The sequence below is a fragment of the Microcaecilia unicolor genome, chromosome 13 (genome assembly GCF_901765095.1).
Source record: "Microcaecilia unicolor chromosome 13, aMicUni1.1, whole genome shotgun sequence".
Taxonomy (NCBI): Eukaryota; Metazoa; Chordata; class Amphibia; order Gymnophiona; family Siphonopidae; genus Microcaecilia; species Microcaecilia unicolor.
The window spans coordinates 1,878,824-1,893,678 of NC_044043.1; the positions used below are offsets into that span (position 1 = coordinate 1,878,824).

A 14,855-nucleotide genomic window follows, 5' to 3' on the forward strand; every position below is an offset into this window, starting at 1 on the left:
CCTCTGTCAGGGAACTAGGCAAGGAACCCTCCAACTGGGCTGTCCCCCATACCCTCACCAGGATCGGCACCAGCTGCTCCTTAAAGGCCTGGTAGAACTCAGTCGTTAGCCCATCCGTCCCCGGCGAGGTCTTCCTGTGGAGTGCCCGGATGGCTTCCTCCACCTCCTGTTCTGTCCACGTGTTCAAGAAGGCTTGAAGCTGGGGTCCCCCGTGACCTATCCCCGGGGTTCCTTCCACATAACGCTCTATCTGCTCTACATCGATCTGCTGGGCTGAAAAGAACGCCGCAAAGTGGTCCCTCACTGCCCCCAGAATCCCCTCCCTTGTGTCCCACAGGACTCCCTGTGCGTCCCACACCCTCTCCATCACCCTGCGCCCTCTCCGCTCCCGGCAGCAGGCGAAAGGGTCCGGGCTACACACTTTCCCAAAGTCCCGCTCGTACACCATGGAGGTGTAGCGGTTGTACCTGCTCCAGGAGTGCTTGGAGATCATGTATTTCTTCCTCCCTCCCCCCTTGTGAAATCAGTGTGTCCCTCTTTTTCTTTATCGCCATGCCCAACTTTGTCCTTTCCCTCCCCTCCCTTCTCGCCTATCTGAGAAAGAATCCCCGCGTTCGTCTTTTCACTGTATCCCACTACTCCCCCAATGACTGAAATGCCCCCTGCACTGACACCTGAACTTCCAAAAAACGGCGGTACTCCTCCTGCACCTGCTCACTACCTAACCACTTTAAATTCAGTCACCATAACCCCCTCCCTGGCCTCTGCGCTGCCGCCCCCCCCCCACCTGAAGGAGGACCATGTGGTGGTCTGAAAAGTCCACGTACACGATTCGTGGACCCCCCCCCAGACAAACCCCCTTCTTTACCAGGAATCTATCGATTCTACTCTTACACTGCCCTCGAAAGAACGTGAACCCCTCCTGTTCCTCACAGAAGGCCACATGCGCGTCTACCAGCTCCGCCTCCCGCATGATCCCTGCCAGCCTCACCCTGTCATAGCCCACCTGTACCGATCGTCCCCCACTGTCCTTTTTCCGCAATATGGTGTTAAAATCCCCCCCCCCAGACTACTTGGCACAAAGTGTATAGGTAGGGCTTGATCTTCCCAAAGAGGAGCACCCTTTCCTTCTTGCTTTGGGGCCCGTACACATTCACCACCCTCAGTGCTCTATCCTCCCAAATCACATCCACAAGACATCTCCCTACCCCCAGCTCCACCACTCGCTGAATATTCACCCGGTGGGACTTAAATAAGATCCCCCCCCCCACACACACCGAGGGACCCCACTTCCAGGCCCGCCTCGCCCACCTGATCACCTCAATGGACCACAGCCGAGTCTCCTGGAGCAGGAAGTAATCTGCTCGGACCCTCGCGAACCAGTCATACGCTAAATCCTGCTTCTTCGGAGAGGCGATGCTGGCCACATTCAGCATGACAAATGTCAACACTAAGCCTGCCATCCTCATTGCAAGTCATGGGTCTGCTCACTCCCTCCTTCTTTCCTTATCTCCTGGGATACCCCCTTCTTACCCTGAAGCAGGTCCTCTGCTATGCGGTCTACGTCGTCCCCTGCCAGATCCCCCTCCCCCCCGCGGCCTTCCTGTCTGCACCTTACCCCCCCTCCCCCTTTCTTCCTTCTTTGCTCTATCCGGACCCACCCCCTGATCCCTCCCACTCCCCTCCCACCCCCTACCTCCTCCTCCTCCTCCGAGTCCTCCACCTTCTCCAAGTCCTCCAGATCCTCCTCTAGCTCCACTCTGTCCCCCCAAGCCTGCACTTGGGCCTTCACCACCTGCCCGGCCCTCTCGGCTTTCCTCTTACTCCCCTTTCCCCTCCCTTCCCTCTTCCTCCTCCCTCACCCCTCCCCCTCCCCCCAGAGCCTTCCCGCCCTTCTTCCTACCACCAGTACCCTCCGCCAGTGCTTCCTCATATTTCCATTTGCCCTCTCCGATCCCCCTGCTGCCCCCTCTTCCTCCATCAACTCCACCTCTTCTCCTTCCCCCTGTTCTTCCTCCTCCCTCCCAACCTCCCTATCCTCCTCCTCCTCTTCCAACACCTGAAATCTGTTCCCCCCCTCTTCCCCTGCAGCGAACCCTCCCCGCCCTCCCCTAGTTTCCTCCCTCCAAAACTTCCCTTTCCTCTGTGGCACTTGTACCCACTCCCCCTCTCCCCCCTGCTCCACTCCTGACCCAGCCCCCTGCTGCCCCCCCCCTCCTGCATCCCCTCCCTCTCCCCCCTTGCCCCTCCCTGCCTATCACCCCCTGCCCTACCCCCTCCTCCCTGTCCCTTCCCCCACATATCCCACTCGTTATGGGCCGCCCTAGGGCAGTTCCGATATGCATGGCCTAACCCGACGCAGAGGTTGCACCTGATCGCGGTGCAGTCCTCTGTGGCGTGCTGATCCCCGCATCTTCCACACTTTACCACTGGGCATGACATAGTAACATAGTAAAATAGTAGATGATGGCAGAAAAAGACCTGCACGGTCCATCCAGTCTGCCCAACAAGATAAAATCACATGTGCTACTTTTTGTGTATACCTTACCTTGATTTGTACCTGTCCTTTTCCAGGCACAGACCGTATAAGTCTGCCCAGCACTATCCCCGCCTCCCAACCACCAGTCCCGCCTCCCACCACCGGCTGTGGCACAGACCGTATAAGTCTGCCCAGCACCATCTCCGTCTCCCGCCAACGGCTTTGCCACCCAATCTCGGCTAAGCTCCTTAGGATCCATTCCTTCTGAACAGGATTCCTTTATGTTTATCCCACACATGACATGCTGAAGTGCCTAAACGAACCACATCTGAAGCACTGCCACGGCTGCCCCTTGTAAAAGCACAGTATCCTGTCGTGACCGATAAAGGCAGCCGAGGGAATGTGCTGGACCACGTGGCTATCCGGTCTCAATTTGACCAGGGCTCCCCAACCTCCTGCCCAAACCCTGCTTGGATCTGGTAACTTTGTAAGCGGGGATCTCAGCTCCGCGTACCTCTGTAGCCAGTAGGCTAAATCTGCCCCAGAGATAGACTCATTTCTCATGAGCAGGGTGACCTGCACCAGGTCCGGCTTGCTGATTGGAACGGCCCTGAGGTCCCGCCACTCCCCCTTTCCCCTCACCCCCTCGTACCTTTCCCAGAATATTTCCATCCCCCTCTGGGTCATGAAGCTCAAGTCATACTCTGGGATGTTGATGGGGTGTATACACTTGGATGTTTTCACCTGGACCTATTTTTCTTACGACTAAGGCACAAAAGGTGCCCGAAATGACCATATGACCACTGGAGAGAATCGGGGATGACCTCCCGTTACTCCCCTAGTGGTCACTAACCCCCTCCCACCCTCAAAAAACATCTTTCAAAATATGTCGTGCCAGCCTCAGATGTCATACTCGGGCCCATGACAGCAAATGCAGGTCCATGGAGCAGTTTTAGTGGGTACTGCAGTGCACTTCAGACAGGCAGACCCAGGCCCAAAGCCCCCTACCTGTTACATTTGTGGAGGGATCAGCGAGCTCTCCAAAACCCATATATAGGTGCCCCCTTCACCTGTAAGGGCTATGGTAGTGGTGTACAATTGTGGGTAGTGGGTTTTGGGGGGGGGGGGTTGGGGGGCTCAGCACACAAGGTAAGGGAGCTCTTTTCCTGGGAGCAATTTATGAAGTCCACTGCAGTGCCCTCTAGGGTGCCCCGTTGGTGTCCTGGCAAGTCAGGGGGCCCAGTGCACTTCAAATCTGGCTCCTCCCACGACCAAATGGCTTGGATTTGGCCGTTTTTGACATGGATGTCTTTGGTTTTGAAAATTGCCGAAAGTCAGAAAAGTCCATGTCTAGGGACGACCAAATCTAGGGATGTCCAAATTTAAGGATTTTGACGTCTCTGACGGTATTTTCAAAATGAAAGATGGACATCCATCTTGTTTTGAAAATACGAGTTTCCCCGCCCCCCGGATTTCGCCATTTTGCAAGGATGTCCCTTTTGAAAATGCCCCTCTATGTAATAACCACTAGGCTTCTCCTTCACATTGGTGTGTGACCTTCACTCATGATCTGTCCTTTTTTTTCCTGTTTTAACGCACTAAATATAAATGTTTAACACTATAGCTTGTGTCTAATAAAACCCGCTGGCCCCTGCAGCTGAACATTGACCTGTTAGTTCTTATTTTTGTCTTTTCTACCAAGCTGTATCATGAAATTTGAAAACAAGCTCAGAGGCACTTTCATTCTGCAGCCTTCTGCAATCTCATACTACATGAGGAAAGCACTTCAGAGTCTCCCTCTCATTCCTGTCAAAAGCTTAATCCACCTGCCTGGAAATGGATTAGCTTTGTAATGCACTACAAACACAACCAGATGCATGCCTAGAGTCTGGGTTTGCAGAATTATATTAAGACAGAGCTAACCATGGAGGAGGCAAAGCTGTTGACGACAGAAGGGATACAGAAGACCATTCTTCATGGGGGAACGGGTGACATCCCCAAGTTTATCACTGGCTCAAAAGTAAGTTGGATTTCACGTGCGAGAGGAAGGTAGGATAAAGGAAGCTTAAGGGCAGACAAAATGCAATGTCAGAGAAAGGACTTGTAGCTTCTGAAATAAGAAAAAGATATTTGCCATCCTCCTCCCTGCCCCCCAAGCATTTCTTTCCATTTAACTAACAATTCAGTGAAGCAGGAAAAAGTTCAGTCATGCTAGAGTTCTACAGGAGAAAAGGTGAGGGTTTTGGTAATGCAATGGTCCAGCAGATGTGTTGATCCTTGAAATAACTGATCTCTTTTCAAGATGTGGTGCCTTTAATTGAATCATTTAAGAATTATCCAAAGGTGATGATGGACATAAGCATTCAAAGCCACTTACGTGGCTTTTGAGGGCAATTTTTACAAGTTAATGGTTGTTTACCCAGATAAACAGACTCTCTGAAAAATGTCTCCACTATGTAAGGGTAAAAGTACACGAACTTCACTTGCATTTTTTGTGCCTGTGTTTTTGGAAGTGAGATTAGGCCATGGGATACAAAAACATATATATCCACAAAAATGTGGATCCAGATGTCTAAGTAGTGATAATAACATAAGCATTGCTATACTGGGACAGACTGAAAGCAGGTCCATGAAGCCCAGTACCCTGTTTCCAACAGTGGCCAATCCAGGTCACAAGTACCTGGCAAGATCCCAGAACAGTAAAACAGATTTTATGCTGCTTATTCCACAATGTCCTTCATATATTAAAGATACTAATCATTTCTTACAGATTTTGAGGGACACGTGTATTCCACAAGCTAAATACACATTGGTAACTTTTGACATCAAATCGTTATATACGATGATACCGCAAGATGAATTAATAGAGGTGATATTTTTGCTGCTGGAGGGGAGACATAGACCACATGAGGTTCCCACCAAATTTTTGATGTCATTGTTAAAAGTAGCTCTTTGTAAGAATTTTTTCAAATTTGGTGATAGTTTATATCTTCAAACCTCTGGTGTGGCCATGGGTGCTACTTTTGCCCCAACTCTAGCTAATTTATACATGGCAGCGTTTGAGAATAAATGGTTATACACCTCTCCTTACATTCAGAACATTGTGGTCTGGCGTAGGTACATAGACGATATTTTTGTTCTATGGAAAGGTACTGACAGAGAACTATTGAATTTTCAACTGTGGCTCAATCATTGCCATCCTCGCATTCAATTCACTATATCTTTTTCAGATAAGAATATTCATTTTCTAGATGTGGATATTACTCTAAGAGCAAATGGTTTTCAAACCAAGGTATACACCAAGTCTACAGATAGAAATACCATTTTAGACTATGGCAGTTGCCATCCTAAAACTCTTCGACAAAGTTTACCCTTTTCTCAATTTCTACGTTTCAAACGGATTTGCACCGAAGAAGTTGATTTTTGCCAGCAAGCTCAGACATTTGGCTCCAGATTATTACAACGCAGTTACCCGAAAAATGTTTTAAAGAAAGCCTACACAAGGGCTAAATATGTGAATCGAGATCTGCTTTTGCAACAGATTACTTCGGCCCCACAGGAAGATCCTGTTGAAACTTTCATTATGAGATACATACAAGGTGGGGAAGCTGCTTCATATATTATTAAACAACATTGGGACATTATGCGTGTCCATCCTATTTTTGAGAATTGTCGTTTAAGGATGGCCTTTTCTCGTGCACGCAATCTCAAGGAAATTTTAAGCCCAGCTGATTTGTCAGCTCCTGCAGCTATAGAGTTTAACACTTCTGGTAGCCATAAAAAATGCAATAAAAATGGGTGTAAAACATGCCCTTTGACTATTGAAACAGATAATTTTTGGCATAATGGCCAATGTATCCAACTCAGACATCAAACTACCTGCCGTACAACACATGTTATCTATTATGTTAGGTGCCCATGTGGAAAAATTTATATTGGGAAATCCAATAGAACATTAAATGCCAGAATGGTCGAACATAGATCTAGAATTTCAGCTCAAATTATTGGTGCTCCACTAGTCCAACATTGTATTTTAAAACAACATCCTAGTGAATCATTGAAATGCATGGTAATTGATCATATTCAGCCCAATGCTCGTGGAGGGAATATTAACAGAGCACTGCTTCAAAAAGAAACTCAATGGATTTTTCGTTTAAATACGGTTGAACCCCAGGGCTTAAATGCCCACTTGCAATGGAACTGTTTCTTTTAAGGATACATAATAGAGTCATTGCCGTTTATGCCGCTATGGTTTTTCGTTATAGTAGAAAAAGAGAGAGAAATATTTTTCTATTTATAGAAATCTTCGGTAAGACATTGCAGATGTCTATGGTCTACTCGTTTATCCCATTGAGTTTGTCTCTTTAATTCTGTATAATTTAAACATTCGGTGGCTTTGACGTCACATCCCAAGAGGTGGAGTTTATAATTGAGAGCACTAGCACGCCATCGCCATTTTAGATTGGCACAGCATCGAGTGCAGTAACTGTTGCTGTGAGTCCAGACGCCAGTTTTATATAGTAAGTAAGCTAAAAATCTTTAAATTATATATAATAACGTTGTTTCTCCGTGTTACAGGAATTATGCCCTTGATAAAGCAGTAGACCGCGAAACAGGGTCCTGTCGGGCGCACAGTGATAGCGGAGGTGCCTAATATGACATTGATGAGCTCCAGTTTAAAAGACGACATTTAGCGTTTGGAGCCTTCAAGCTAAGTTGATTTTGTGCATTATTTGCTAATTTATTGCAATGATGTTTATTTTTTGATCAGTAGTACTTAAAAAGTCTTTCACGCCTGGCAATTGATATTTTTATTAATGAATGAGAAACATTACTCTATCCAGGCTTAAATATATGATAGACATGGTATACTACTGGTTGGCTGGAGGTGTTCGATGATTACAAATCTACATAAACTTGTGAGTTTAATACAAGTAGACGTATTTAGACGTCCAAGTTGTTATGAGACACCTATACCAGTCAGAAGTTCTTGAATGCAATATTGGTTTTTGTTCATTATCAGTTGTGTATTTTTACAAGTATTTTTTGGACAAACTTAAGCCATTATATTTGTGTATTTTTGTATCCTAGAAATAAGCAGTGAATTTTCCCAAGTCCATCTTAATAATGGCTTATGGACTTTTTGTTTTTTTTAAAAGGAAATTATCCAAACCTTTTTTAAATCCTGCTAAGCTAACTGCTTTTACCACATTCTCTGGCAAAGAATTCCAGAGTTTAATTACATGTTGAGTGAAGAAATATTTTCTCTGGTTCATATTAAATTTACTAATTTTTAGCTTCATTGCATGCCCCCTAGTCCTAGTATTTTTGGAAAGAGTAAACAAATGATTCACATCTACCAGTTCCACTCCACCAATTATTTTATAGACCTCTATCATATCTCCCCTCAGCCGTCTTTTCTCCAAGCTGAAGAGCCCTAGACACTTCAGCCTTTCCTCATAGAGACATCGTCCCATCCCTTTTATCAACTTAGTAGTTTCATTGTGTGCCCCCTAGTCCTAATATTTTTTGAAAGAGTAAACAAGCGGTTCACCTCTACCTGTTCCACTCCACTCAGTATTTTATAGCCATATGTTGCATCTCTCCTGGCATGCAGAGGTGCTGAATTGGTGCAGTATGTGCTGTTTTCCTGCAATTGCAGTTTTTGTAAAGGTGTTCCTAAAGCTTGTAAGTTTATGAGCGATGGGTCTTATTGCTGTAATAGTACTTTCCTGTTGCCCTAGGAGATGTTTCTATAAGGGACCAGGGAGAGCACGGCACCAAGAGACGTCAAAAGGTAGGATAGAGAGTGGCCAGAATAAATTAATAGACAAGTCTGCCAAGTGTTCAATTACTTCTAGAGATGTGGGAAACTTTGTTTATGATGTGTGAAACACTTCCATCTGTATCTAATCTCTGCCTGGTAAGAGCATAAAGAAATATTGCATAGTTTCCCCAAGATCAGTGGAAGAAATCCAGCTGAGTTTTTACAATGGACTGTATAGAAGGAAAAAAAATCCACAGAAGATCTGTGGAAATCTGCCAAGTCAAGGAAATCCACCTTGTGGACCACCGGTAGATTTCTCCATGCATTCATGGGTTTATTTTGCCCAACGACTGCACTAGTTCTTTGAAAAAAGGTTTGCAAACTAATGCTACAGAATCACAGGCTTTCGAAGAAAGGGGAGGGATTCAAGATGGCGACCAAGCAGGACGTGCGATGAGGACGCTCCTAGAAAAACTCTCTTAAAGTTTTGTTTCTTACAATAATTATGCCGAAAAGGAAAGGAAAGCCGAGGGGACCACCTCTCCCGAAGCAAATTCCTTTCTTACCTGGGCAGCAGTCCATGTCAGTATATCTGGTTTCAACTCCAATCGTGGACGTATCCGCTAGCGGGGCAGGGAAGAGCCCCGCTCTGGAGAGCTAAGTATCGCTCAGTCCGTTGGGACCTTTGACCCCGACGCCACTGCGTACGCCCGGAGGTCCTGTACCGAGCCCTGAAGGAAAGGGGAACTCGGAGTGGCGCTCTCCGGAGACGTCCGTGCAGCCCGAGATCTTTGGGATGGCGCAGGGAGACCAACGAACGCCGGAAGATCTGGTTGGGGTAACCCGTGGGAAGTCGCCTGAAACAACAGCGCAGGCCACGGCTTGCGCTTTGGCGATTGAACCGCTGAGTAAACCTCAAGTGGTGTCGTTGGAATCAATCTGGACAGCCCTCAAATCACTTCACAAGGTCTGTACTTCATTTATTACATTGTCATTGAATAATTCTTCTCAGATACATTTCTTAAAAGTTCAAATGGAGAGAATATCAATGAAGCAGACTAGTCTGGAAACACAAGTTGAAAAATTAAATCAGCCATAAGCCCAGATTTCCGGGGATCGTATATTAATCCACAGGAAAATTGAGAATATGGAAAATTACTCAAGAAATCTGAACTTGCGAATATTAAACTTTCCAAGATCTCAATTTGTGGCTCCTAAAGACATGTTTGCTAAATTTTTGAAAGACATATATAAGTATTCTGAGCAAACAATTCCCCCAACTCAAAAAATGTATTATTTGGATGTGAAGACTCCTCCATTACAGGAAACTCCTATCGAACCACAACCTCAACCCATATATTTATGCCAATGATGTAACAATATACATCCCTTTCAAACAAGACATTAAAGAAATCTCCAATGAAATCAACCTAAGTCTACACATCATGAACACCTGGGCAGATGCTTTTCGCTTGAAACTAAATGCAGAAAAAACTCAATGCCTGATACTCACTTCCCAGTACAACACGAATGAATTCACCGCTTTAAACACACCAAAACTAAACCTTCCAATCTCAGAAACGTTAAAAATCCTTGGAGTCACTATTGACCGCCACCTAACACTCGAAACTCAGGCAAACAACACAACTAAAAAGATGTTTTACAGCATGTGGAAACTGAAAAGAATAAGACAATTCTTCCCAAGATCCGTCTTTCGCAGCCTGGTGCAATCCCTCGTTCTCAGCCATCTGGATTACATAAGTACATAAGTACATAAGTAGTGCCATACTGGGAAAGACCAAAGGTCCATCTAGCCCAGCATCCTGTCACCGACAGTGGCCAATCCAGGTCAAGGGCACCTGGCACGCTCCCCAAACGTAAAAACATTCCAGACAAGTTATACCTAAAAATGCGGAATTTTTCCAAGTCCATTTAATAGCGGTCTATGGACTTGTCCTTTAGGAATCTATCTAACCCCTTTTTAAACTCCGTCAAGCTAACCGCCCGTACCACGTTCTCCGGCAACGAATTCCAGAGTCTAATTACACGTTGGGTGAAGAAAAATTTTCTCCGATTCGTTTTAAATTTACCACACTGTAGCTTCAACTCATGCCCTCTAGTCCTAGTATTTTTGGATAGCGTGAACAGTCGCTTCACATCCACCCGATCCATTCCACTCATTATTTTATATACTTCTATCATATCTCCCCTCAGCCGTCTCTTCTCCAAGCTGAAAAGCCCTAGCCTTCTCAGCCTCTCTTCATAGGAAAGTCGTCCCATCCCCACTATCATTTTCGTCGCCCTTCGCTGTACCTTTTCCAATTCTACTATATCTTTTTTGAGATACGGAGACCAGTACTGAACACAATACTCCAGGTGCGGTCGCACCATGGAGCGATACAACGGCATTATAACATCCGCACACCTGGACTCCATACCCTTCCTAATAACACCCAACATTCTATTCGCTTTCCTAGCCGCAGCAGCACACTGAGCAGAAGGTTTCAGCGTATCATCGACGACGACACCCAGATCCCTTTCTTGATCCGTAACTCCTAACGCGGAACCTTGCAAGACGTAGCTATAATTCGGGTTCCTCTTACCCACATGCATCACTTTGCACTTGTCAACATTGAACTTCATCTGCCACTTGCACGCCCATTCTCCCAGTCTCGCAAGGTCCTCCTGTAATCGTTCACATTCCTCCTGCGACTTGACGACCCTGAATAATTTTGTGTCATCGGCGAATTTAATTACCTCACTAGTTATTCCCATCTCTAGGTCATTTATAAATACATTAAAAAGCAACGGACCCAGCACAGACCCCTGCGGGACCCCACTAACTACCCTCCTCCACTGAGAATACTGGCCACGCAATCCTACTCTCTGCTTCCTATCTTTCAACCAGTTCTTAATCCATAATAATACCCTACCTCCGATTCCATGGCTCTGCAATTTCTTCAGGAGTCTTTCGTGCGGCACTTTGTCAAACGCCTTCTGAAAATCCAGATATACAATATCAACCGGCTCCCCATTGTCCACATGTTTGCTTACCCCCTCAAAAAAATGCATTAGATTGGTGAGGCAAGACTTCCCTTCACTAAATCCGTGCTGACTTTGTCTCATCAGTCCATGTTTTTGTATATGCTCTGCAATTTTATTCTTAATAATAGCCTCCACCATCTTGCCCGGCACCGACGTCAGACTCACCGGTCTATAATTTCCCGGATCTCCTCTGGAACCCTTCTTAAAAATCGGAGTAACATTGGCTACCCTCCAGTCTTCCGGTACTACACTCGATTTTAGGGACAGATTGCATATTTCTAACAGTAGCTCCGCAAGTTCATTTTTAGTTCTATTAATACTCTGGGATGAATACCATCAGGTCCCGGTGATTTACTACTCTTCAGCTTGCTGAACTGACCCATTACATCCTCCAAGGTTACAGAGAATTTGTTTAGTTTCTCCGACTCCCCCGCTTCAAATATTCTTTCCGGCACCGGTGTCCCCCCCAAATCCTCCTCGGTGAAGACCGAAGCAAAGAATTCATTTAATTTCTCCGCTACGGCTTTGTCCTCCTTGATCGCCCCTTTAACACCATTTTCGTCCAGCGGCCCAACCGACTGCAACTCACTATAGCAGGTTGCAAAGAGCAAATACTGAGAAAACTCCAAACAGCCCAGAACACAGCAGCCAGACTCATCTTCGGAAAACCAAAATATGAAAGTGCAAAACCCTTACGAGAGAAGCTACACTGGCTCCCACTTAAGGAACGCATTACTTTTAAAGTATGCACATTAGTCCACAAAATCATTCACGGTGAAGCCCCAGCCTACATGTCTGATTTAATAGACTTACCATCAAGAAACGCCAAAAGATCATCCCGAACTTTCCTCAACCTCCACTTCCCTAATTGCAAGGGCCTGAAATACAAGACACTGCACGTGTCAACCTTTTCCTACATGAGCACGCAGTACTGGAATTCACTGCCACACAACCTGAAAACGACCCACGAGCAAACCACCTTCCGCAAACTACTGAAGACCCATCTTTTTGAGAAAATTTACGGAAAGAACCAAAACACATAAAGCCGCACTCACTGTTCAATAATGCATCATTACAGCCACTCTGAATTCCCATCCCCTACCTCACCTTCTCATCTCCCGCAAACTCACCACACTCATACCTTACTCACAGAAAATGTATACCAAATGCTTTCCTGTTATTATATACCACCCCTTTTTGTTTCCCGCTGGTTCCCTCCAATGTATCGCCCCTTTTAGTTTCCCGTTCTTTCCTTCCAATGTCTCAATGATCTTTTCCATTGTTATATTCCTTATTGTTACAAGACTTTGTCTCGCATAACACCTCATAATGTAATCCATAACTGAGTTGTAACAAACTGTACTTCCAGTTTTCATAACGTATTGTAAGCCGCACTGAACCCGCAAAAAGGTGGGAAAATGTGGGATACAAATGCAATAAATAAATAAATAAATAAAGATAATTCTACGCAGGATATATCATCCGACATACTGGACTTGACAAACTTTCTAGAACAGTCGAAGGACAATACAGAGACTAGAGCAACCTTGATGGTATCTTTTGTTTTCCTGCAAGATAAAGAATCTTTGAGACCTTATTTTAAAAACATGTGTCCTGAATTTAAAGGAAGCAAGGTCTCTATATTTCCAGACATTGCTCGATGGACCCAGCAAAGACGGAAAAAATTCCTGCTCATGAAACAGGAATCTTTGAATATAGGAACAGTCTTCCAATTACGTTTTCCATGTAAATGTGTTTTGATATTTAAAGAGAAGAAATATGTGTTTTTTGAGCCAGATCAACTGAGGTCATTTCTTGATAAGAAGGGAGACCAGGGTTAATGCCAGATAAATGAGTCCTATATAAATATGGATAAACACTGCTTGTTTTCTTTTAACTTAGTGTTCTAGCACCAACTTCCTTTGGTATTATTATATCTTGAATCCCTCTATTTGTGGACTATAATAACCAGCCGAACATATATTCTTTGTTTGTAAAATTTATCTATTAAGTTAGAATATATTTTTTTTAAGGCTGGTGTATCTTGTCAAAGAGTTATTCTTTGTATATTTTGTATTAAAATGATAAATAAAGGAAAAAAAAAAGAATCACAGGCTTTCTGCAAATTGGTTAAATCAGTTCACAAGCCTTAGGTAAGGAAGCTGTCCCCAACCTTAAAGGGAGAGGATCTTGCTAATGAGCTTATTTGTTTTGCAAAGCACAAAGGGTAGCCAGTATTATATGTAAATATCAGCTGGAATAAGAAGCTTACATAGGTCACAAGCACAGTAGGAGGGAGAGTAACTTGCCTCTAAGAGTTTACAGAATAAATGGGTCAAGAGAATCATGCAGGATAGCGGACAAATGAGAGGTTTATAAACTTACTAGTAAAAAAGCCCCGTTTCTGATGCAAATGAAACGGGGGCTAGCAATGTTTTCTTCTGTGTGCATGTGGGAGTGTGTGTGTCCCTGCCCTCTGCCCTCTCTCCCCTCCCCCCTCTGAGTCCTTCACTGTTACAGAGCCAGCGATTTCCTTCACTGACTGTGTTACAGAGAGGGCGGGGCAAACACTCATAGGGAAACCGGATATCTCGCCCCCTTCACACTTCCGGCTGGAGGCTTCATAGAACGTTGGTGTTGCCTTTTATATAGAGAGATGTCTGGGATTGAACCAGTTACATAAGTACATAAGTGTTGCCATACTGGGACACACCGAAGGTTCATCAAGCCCTGCATCTTGTTTCCAACAGTGGCCAATCCAGGTTACAAGTACCTGGAAGATCCCCAAACAGTCCAATATATTTTATGCTACTTATACCAGAAATAAGCAGTTAATAGGGAACAGTTACTCATGTTTATGTTGATGTACTATCTATCATCAGTGTACAACAATAGAAAGAATAAAATAACAAATAGAAAACTAAAGTTACAAAAAAATGGACTTGGGGAAACTCCACTGCTTATTTCTGGGATAAGCAGCATAAAACATTTTGTACTTTTTTGGGATCTTGCCAGGTACTTGTGACCTGGATTGGCCACTGTTGGAAACAGGATGCTGGGCTTGATGGACCTTTGGTCTTTCCCAGTATGGCAATACTTATGTACTTATATGTACTTATTCCTGATGGTTTGAGGCCCCCTGTTACATGGCAGCCCAGGGCAGTTGCCTGGTTGCCCACCCCGAACGCAGGCCCTGGTTAGATTCAAGACATTCTGGCACTCAAGAAAAATTTCAGGTCAACTAAATGCTTGTTAACCCTGATGCTAAGTTATCACAGACCTACCAAGTTTCCTGCATTGATCTGGAGACTGTCGCTTTGAAGGGCCATCTCTTACCCAAAATCAGGAGATTCTGGTGGATTGTGGGAGACTTGGAAATCAACCAGTCAGTTTTTTTTCTGCCTACATTTGACCATGAGCAACTTTAGATCTCATGACTGACATGTCCAGTTGCAAGATTAACAGGCAGGAAATGTGGTCTCTGAAATTTGAAGCTGTTCTTGGCTACGAGACTGGCAGAGAGAAGTGTTGCAGAAGACGTAAAGTGGGGTGTGGCATGAGCTG

At 45.0% G+C, this 14,855-nt stretch overlaps 1 protein-coding gene across 2 annotated transcripts in view; it reads right to left on the minus strand.

The window, feature by feature from the left end:
- The window catches only part of PIMREG (PICALM interacting mitotic regulator), a 79,271-nt gene that overhangs the window by 46,534 nt on the left and 17,882 nt on the right, over positions 1–14,855 (minus strand). The gene's annotated exons all lie outside the window — the stretch shown is intronic.